Raw genomic sequence first — 9,198 nt, forward strand, 5'->3', positions numbered from 1 at the left:
ACACTTTACCAGGTCATCTACCTATACCAGGAAATAAGAAAGTGAAAGTGGGGCGTGCGATATGGGCTGATTTTTTCCCAGCACAAAGACACCCAATACCTACTGTTCGTAGAAACAAAATACGAAAAAATTGAGAATTCAAAAAAAACCAAATTGAGGCCATTCGAAAAAATTTCTTGAGATTTGCTTTGCGTCACCTTCCCTGGAAAAATTTCCTAATCTTGCCCCCTATGAATGTAGATTGAAGCTCATTGACATGCCTACCTTGGCTAAAACGATAAATAGCTGATGTTACATTTACTTTTCTTATTTTGAAGTCGGAGCTCATATCACCCGACATTCTGAGCAAAATTGTCATTAACACTATTGTGAGATCTCGCTCGCCAAGTCTCTTTACGGTACCCTTTCATAGGACTAATTATGATATGCATGAGCCGGTTAACACAATAAAATAAATGGGAATAAATATAAAGATAATTTAGATTTCACAATAAAGGAACACACTTTAATGAAGCTCCTTGATAAACCTTATAATTACGCTTATGATAGATTACGCTTTGTTTTTTATTTCTTTTCTACTAGCATTACTTAACTTTTTTTTATTAACGATAGGTAACTATTAGTTTCAATTTTGTAGATTGACAAAAAAAAATAATTATTAAAAATAATTAAAAATATGTATAATTATAATTTGTGATATGTATAACTATAGATTCTATTTTAAGTTTTCAATTTAAAAAAAAAGGAAATTTTTAACTTAATGCATGCATATTTTGTAAAATGTTTGAGTTTAACATAAAACAAATAAGTAAATAAATAGAGAAATATTTTTCCATTGGAGAGACAATCAAAATTAAGAACACCTATATGTTTAACTACTCTTATTGGAGATAGAATAATACAACGCGAAATCATAACAAAAACTCCTTCTGAATTTAGCGAAAACAAACGATGAGTTGGAAAGTACACAATTTGAATAATAGAAATTTTGATGGCATCTTGGGGAAATTCTATTTGCACCGATTTCCGTTAAAATAGACTTTCTAGGGAATATAATTGAAATTAATGGTATTAAAACTGTATTTAAAAATTCTTGCCCATAAAATGAAATTTTTCAAGTGGAAAATGAGAATTAAAACCATTTTGTTATCTTCCGAAATTTAAAAACAGAAGACATTTTGAAAAATGTATAATGTTTAAGGAAATACTTCCAAGAAATAATGACTTTTTTATAAGCAGTGTTGAAGTTTTCTAATATTAGGTATAATACTCGTAATTACTTACATTTAACAAAAAACCTTTTTGGCAATTAAAATTTAGTTAATAAAATTTTCAAAAAATTAAAGTTTGCATAATGTAAATAACTTATTTTGTAGACATAATTTGGTTCAGTATTGTATTTTCTCTTGTGTACATTAATTTTGATATAGTACTGTATATGCTTCTAAACAACAACTGAAGTTTTGATGGTATGTAAAATCATAATTTCTTTTTCGTGTGGTTCCGCATATAAGAACCGAGTAATTCCGTATAAAACTCTCCAACTGGGTAGTTCCCATAAAGACGGATAACTCGGGGAAGTCTAAGTGGAGAATCGTGGCCGATTATAGAAAATTAAACAAGATAACAACGGATGATAAATTTCCTACCCCAAATTACCAGAGCTTAATACTTTACCACTTTAGATTTGGCGAAAGGGTTCCACCAAATTTTAATAGACGAAAAGGATAGCTACAAAACGGCATTTTCAACCCTCCAGGACCACTACAAATTTCTTCGCATGTCCATTGGGCTAAAAAATGCTCCTACTACTTTCAGCGGGTCATTCGTCATGTTCTAATGAATTTAATGTATAAAATTGGCGTCGTTTTTCTGGACGACATATTGATTTTCTCAACTTTTCTAGAGGAACATTTGGAAGCAATAAATATTGTATTTAAACGACTAAGACAGTACAATTTAAAAATACAAATCGACAAATGCATGTTCTCACACCTGATTGAATAGTGCTTAATGACAATAAGGTAAAAGTTATCAAAGAAGTCAAACTACCATAACTACAGATAAAAAGTTTTCTTAACATCACCGGGTACTACCAAGATTTATCAAGGATTACGCTGCGGCGGCTAAGCCCATGGCAAACTATTTGAAGAAAAATAAAAAAATCCACATTAATAATCAAAGTTATGTTTTGTCTTTTGATAAAATTAAAAGAACTTGTAACGAATTATCCAATTTTGAAGCATCCAGATTTTAAGAAACAATTTGTGTTAACAACGGGTGCTTTAAAGTTCAGAATTGGTGTTGTCTTGTCACAAGATAGTCATGCAATTTGCTTTGCTAGTCGAACCCTTAATAAACATGAAATTAATTTTTATGCGATAGAAAAAGAACTTCTCGCAATTATTTGGGCAACCAAATATTTTCGCTCATACTTATATGTCACTAAGTTTATTATTAGAACAGACCATCATCTGCTTACGTTGTTACTTTCACTCAAGCAACCCAATTCCAAATTACAACGTTGGAAAATCAGGTTAAATGAATATGAGTTCGACATAGAATATTTAGGGGCAAAGAGAATAAAGTTGCTGATTTTCTCAGCAGAATAAATACAAATAAACAAGAAATAAATCTAAATGACATATCTACAAATGTAAATAACGAAAATGACACTGACATGGCTACAATTCATAGTGGCGTCGAAGATTTGAACGACCACATCCCGATTGTAGACCATATTGTTAATAAATACCTTACACGAATTCACATCGTTCCTCAAAAAGAACGTGAAACATATAAATTATATGGCAAATACAAATTAATATAAATATCAGAAAATGAATTAAACGACAATAATTACTTGAACGACCTATTGCGTAGTAGTATAAAAAAAGGAAAAATTGGTATTTGTCAAAATTGGGTTTCAAAATTGGCGATGTCTTTTATTGCTATAAACGAACGTTTTTAACAACGTTTGACAAATTTTCAAAACATTAATTGTTCAACATTTACCTGACAGAAATACTATAACTGTTATAGATTTTTTTAGAACTAGATTTGCTATTTTATGGAAACTTAATAAACTTGTAATAACGAAACTAATAGCCTTAACCTGAGAGATTTTTGTACGGAGGAAAATATCGAACTTTATTTCACATTGTCTAGATCCCATACGGGGAACTCCGACATCGAGAGAGCTAACGGCACCTTAAATCAACTTCTTAGAATATGCGAAGCAAGAAAAAAGAAAACTAAATACAATTTATAAAGTTTTTCTTGAAAAATATAATAACTTAATTCACATGACAATTGAGGTCTTGATATCCTAAACGATAAAGTCTCAAACTTGGAATAAATTAGGAAATTAATTCTTAGAAGAAAAAACTAATATAAATAAGCTGAAAGAAAATAGAAATGATTATAAGCCGAGGGATTCAGGTGAAATTTTACTTACAAATCCTGAAGCAGAAAGATACAAAACTGCTCCAAGATACGTATAGATTGAAAACCGACGAGAAGACCAAGATACGTATAGATTGAAACATTAATCTTTCTAGAATTAAAAGGAAATCTAAATTCATTTTAGGTCGAAACAAATATTTAAACCAAAAATCAATACATTATTAATTCAAAATCAATACATTATTAAACAATTGGAAACGCAAATAAACAAAACAGTTTTAACATCCTTCAAAAACTAATATCGCAAGATAAAATTCTTACTGTAAACCTTTTTAATACGGTGACAGAAACAAACCGCCAGCATATTAAATAAATTCATTTACAAATCCTAAATAATATTAATATCCTAAATCAAGAAATTAGTAAAATACAAAGTAACCTTACTTTTGCAAAACACGGAAGTATGACTAATTCGATACTAACATTAGATGAAATAGAACGTTATCAAATAGATTATCATTTAAATACCAAAAATTTAAAAGTTCAATTTTTCAAAAGGATGAGAAACTAACTTTTGTTATCTTAATCCCAAATTTATTTAATCCCAAATTAAATAATATTGTATTTAAAAAAATTATATATTGGAGCATGTCATGTTACCAAACTATTTAATTATAAAAGATATAGAATTAAAAGCAAACTTAAAAAAATCTGATGTGGTCAGCACATAACCGACCGTAATGTGTATTGTCTAGTTAAGTGAAAGTGATATAAAATTGCCTGTTAAGTATTTCTTTCCAATTTTTAGGGCATTAGTTAACATGCCTCGAAAAATGTAAATTTGGCTCTTAGTATAGCTTTGTGATACTCGAATTCCCTGAAATGCTCGCCAGTTAGTTTCGGTAACAACCAGAACTCAAATATCAAATTTCAAGAAATTCCATCAATTCGTTCCGTAGATATGTTGAAAAAGGTAAAGTCGGCCCGCAAATCAGTTTTCGAGCCCTGATCTTTCAAAAAAATTTATATGTTCATTGTTTTAATACGAGGAATTAAAATATTGAATTTCAATCAGATCGGTTGATTATTTCTTTTTATATGCACAAAAAAGTATATTTGGCCCGTAGTAAACGTCCAGTTGTTGATGCCTGATTTCTTCCAAAAGTTAGGAGTTTTCGCGGACGGTCGAGCGAAGCTTATATATGAAATTTCAAGTAAATTGGTTAAATATTTTCTTCAAAATGGTCAAAAATGTAAAACAGACCTGATATATCCCAAAAGTTCACCAATCCGTGCCATGGTCGAAATAAACTTACTTAGAAAATTTCATATCAAAATCGGATTAGCCGAACTTGAGATACACGCGTGCAAACACAGACCGACAGGTTGCTAAAACGAATTTATTAATACTTCTCTACCATGGAGAAGTGCGTTCCCACCGAAAGCTTATTAAAATTTTGTTGCCATCACATGATCTACTTATTGTATACGCAATACGGTTGGTAAAAAAAGCAGAAATGTCATATTAAAATAATAACAAAATTCTATATACACTTATAATAATTTTGTTGACTATAGCAATGATCGTACTAATTTTATATTTTGTAAAAAACAGAAGTCAAAATAAATTAAATTAAAAATTCAGAAAAATATACCAAGATAAAATACTAACTAATTACCAACCATCTCAGGAAATGGTGATGTTCAGGTAATGGTAATATCGCATTTCAATATAGTTCACATGATACTTTTGGTTGGTTGCTTTTGGTCAACCGATGTTAATAAGTGTCCAGATTTAATAGATTTCTTCATAACAAAACAGATTGCGAAAAATTTCATCGAGGTACATTATAACTATGATCTTAATTCGGATCATTCGGTGGTTATTCTTGAACTTAAGGAAAATATAGTTATGAAAAGAGTGAAACCTGCGCTGACAAATTGAACTACAGATTGGTCAAGATTTCGCTTAGAGATTGAACGACAAATAGATCTAAGGAAAAGAATAAGAACGACTTAGCAGATAGATGAGGGGGCCGGAAATTTTAATAAAATTATTCAAAATGCGGCATGGAGTAGTTCGAAAATTAATGTTATACTAGCAAAAGTAAGACGAGGCAGGCGGGTGTGAGAAAACTAATTACTCACTGTGGAGGGCAACAAAGAAAATGAAGCAACCTATCAAACATCTCGCTCCTATTAAAAACAAAGATAGAACGTGGGCAAAAACTGACAAGGACAAGGCAAATACGTTTGCGGATCATTTGGCCGATAAATTCTGCCCGCATGACAGCCAGGGCGTGTATGAAAATGAGGAATCTGCTTTTGTTGGGGATAGCGTGACTACTCCAATTGTCAGTGAAAGAGATGTTATAGAAGAAATTAGAGCTCTTAAACCTAGGAAGGCCCCAGGATTTGACCTAATAACGGCCGATATTTTGAAAGAATTACCCAAAAGGGGTATAACGATGCTTACGCGCCTAATAAATGCGTGTATAAGGTTCAATTACGTGCCTGAAATTTGAAAAGTTGCAGAGATAATCATGCTGCACAAACCTGGCAAACCTATAAACAGGGCGACTTCTTATAGACCAATCTCATTGTTGTCGATGATTTCAAAACTGCTAGAGAAACTTTTATTGAGAAGACTTCAGCCTATAATTGAAAGTAAAAGGTTAATCGTCAATTTGGCTTTCGCTGGAACCACTCAACCATAGATCAGATTCATAGAATAATTGACTTAATAGAAAATTTACTGGAAGAAACAGCGATATATTATATCATATAAGGTTTGGCATTATGGATTAATAAAAAAACTTAGGCGATTATTACCAAGGCAGTATGTTGACCTGCTCGAATCTTACCTGACTAATAGGGTATTTCGAGTTAAACAGGAAGAGGAGTACTCTCCGCTTGGGGATATCAGGCCGGGGGTACCACAGGGGAGTATATTGGGCCCGATATTATACTTGCTATACACGTGTGATATTCCTGAATCAGAAGCAGTGACAGCAGCCACATTTGCTGATGGTGCGGCAGTTATCGCAATAGGACGAAATGAGAATGAATCTACACAAAAATTGCAAAGGGCCATGGATGAGATCTCAAAATGGACTGAAAGTGGAATATAAAACTTGAGGTCAAATCAGTACACGTAAATTTCACTAATAGGAAAATTGATAATTCATTTACAAACACGTATATTTCTTATATGTATACTAAATAATTAAGTATACATATAAGAAATGTATAACATATTGTAAAAACATTACTGTCATATAAAATTATTATTTAGCCCTGATGAAGATTTAAAATTAAAGCGAAACGTTGGTTAAGTAAAAGTTAAAGAACATTGTTGTATTTGCCCTACACCAAACTACACTAAAAAATTCTAATTACTAAAAATAAAGGACGCTGTAATTAGAACTTCAATATAATAATCATCTTGTTTCGCAACACTTATACCGTAATAAGATTTGTTTTGTTGCGTAACTACTTATTTCGTGTTACAGTATTTAAAAATATATAAAAAAAATTCTATTCGGCAAATTGATTTAGTAATAATGAAAAAAGAGATTATTAAATAATTTGTATTTAAATGTTTTTTTTTGAAAAAGACAGGAAAAATCAAAGTATGGTTTAATCTTTTATAACGAATAAAATAAAAGAAATTTAATAATACAAAAATAAAAGTTTCACTAAAACAAAAGCAATTATTAATATTAAGTGTTTTATTCAAAACAAAAAGTAATCGAAATAAAAAAAAATCTGATGTGGTCAGCACATAATCGACCGCATTGTGCATTGTCTAGTTAAGTGAAAGTGTTACAGAATATTATAAAAATGCCTGTTAATTACCTCTTTCCAATTTTTAGGACAAATGTAAATTTGGCTTTTAGTAGAGTTTCGCTTTGTGCCACCCGAATTCCCTGAAATGCTCGTCAGTTAGTTTCGGTAACAACCAGAACTCAAATATCAAATTTCAAAAAATTCTATCAATTAGTTCCGTAGATATAGTGAAAATGTAAAATCGGCCCGCAGATCAGTTTTCGAGCCCTGATCTTTCCAAAAAATTTATATGTTCATTGTTTTAATACGAAGAACCTAAATATTAAATTTCAATGAAATCGGTCGATTGTTTCTCTTTATATACGCAAAAATGTATATTTGGCCCGTAGTAAACGTCCAGTTGCTGACACCTGATTTCTTCCAAAAGTTAGGAGGTTTTGCGGCCGGTCGAGCGAAGCTTATATATGAAATTTCAAGCAAATCAGTTGAATAGTTTCTTTAAAATGATCAAAAATGTAAAATAGGCCCGCTAAAAAGTGCAGTTCCCGAGGCCGGATATATCCCAAAAGTTGATCGATCCGTGCCATGGTGGAAATAAACTTACATATAAAATTTCATAAAAATCGGTTCAGTAGAACTTGAGATACACGCGTGCAAACACAGACCGACAGGTTGCTAAAAATAGTTTATTTACACTTCCCTACTATGCAGAAGTGCATTCCCACCGAGAACTCGATATGCAAAATTTGTTGCCATCACATAACCTACCTATTGTATACACAATACAGTCGGTAAAAATTCTGCGTTGATTTAGACATGTCCCTCCGTCCGTCCGTCCGTCCGTCCGTCCGATCGCACGATAACTCAAAAACGAATAATGCAATCGACACCAAACTTTCACAAGTTGCTTCTTTTGTGCCAAGGACGAACCCTATTGTTATTGGACCAATTCGGACAACGGGTTCGGGTAGCTGCCATACAACTCAAAGAGTTTATTTTAATTATTTCAAAAACTAATAAAGGTACAAATATGCAATTTTGTATACATGTGTCCAATTATATTCTACATATGATCTAGAAATTTTAATGAGATAGCTGCACCGGTTCGGGTGGCTGCCATACAACTCCAAAAGCAAATTTTTTATAATCGGCAAAATAATAAAGTCAGATTCATGAAACTTGGCAGTCGTCTGTCCAATTATAGGTCAAAGATATTTCTGAAGTTTTGGTGGAATTGCTTGACAGGTTCGAGTGGCTCCCATACAAGTCCAAAAGCTTATTTTAAATATTTGGAAAAATAATAGAGACAGATTCATGAAACTTGGCAGTTTGTGTGCCCAATTATAGGTCAAAGATATTTCTGAAGTTTTGGTGGAATTGCATGACAAGTTCGAGTGGCTCCAATACAAGTCCAAAAGCTTATTTTAAATATTTGGAAAAGTAATAAAGTTAGATTCATGAAACTTGGCAGTTGTGTGTCCAATTGTAGACCAGATATACTAGCGAAGTTTTAGTGGAATTGCTTGGCAGGTTCGGGTACCTGCCATACAACTCCAAAAACTAATTTTAAATATTTGGAAAAATAATAAAGACAGATTCATGAAACTTGGCAGTTGTGTGTCCAATTATAGGTCAAAGATATTTCTGAAGTTTTGGTGGAATTGCTTGACAGGTTCGAGTGGCTCCCATACAAGTCCAAAAGCTTATTTAAATATTTGGGTAAAATAATAAAGACAGATTCATGAAACTTGGCAGTTGTGTGTCCAATTATAGGTCAAAGATATTTCTGAAGTTTTGGTGGAATTGCTTGACAAGTTCGAGTGGCTCCAATACAAGTTCAAAAGCTTATTTTAAATATTTGTAAAAGTAATAAAGTTAGATTCATGAGACTTGGCAGTTGTGTGTCCAATTGTAGATCAGATATACTAGCGAAGTTTTAGTGGAATTGCTTGGCAGGTTCGGGTACCTGCCATACAACTCCAAAAGCTAATTTTAAATATTTGG

The sequence above is a fragment of the Condylostylus longicornis genome, unplaced genomic scaffold (genome assembly GCF_029603195.1).
Source record: "Condylostylus longicornis isolate FDR11 unplaced genomic scaffold, ASM2960319v2 ptg000549l, whole genome shotgun sequence".
Classification (NCBI taxonomy): domain Eukaryota; kingdom Metazoa; phylum Arthropoda; class Insecta; order Diptera; family Dolichopodidae; genus Condylostylus; species Condylostylus longicornis.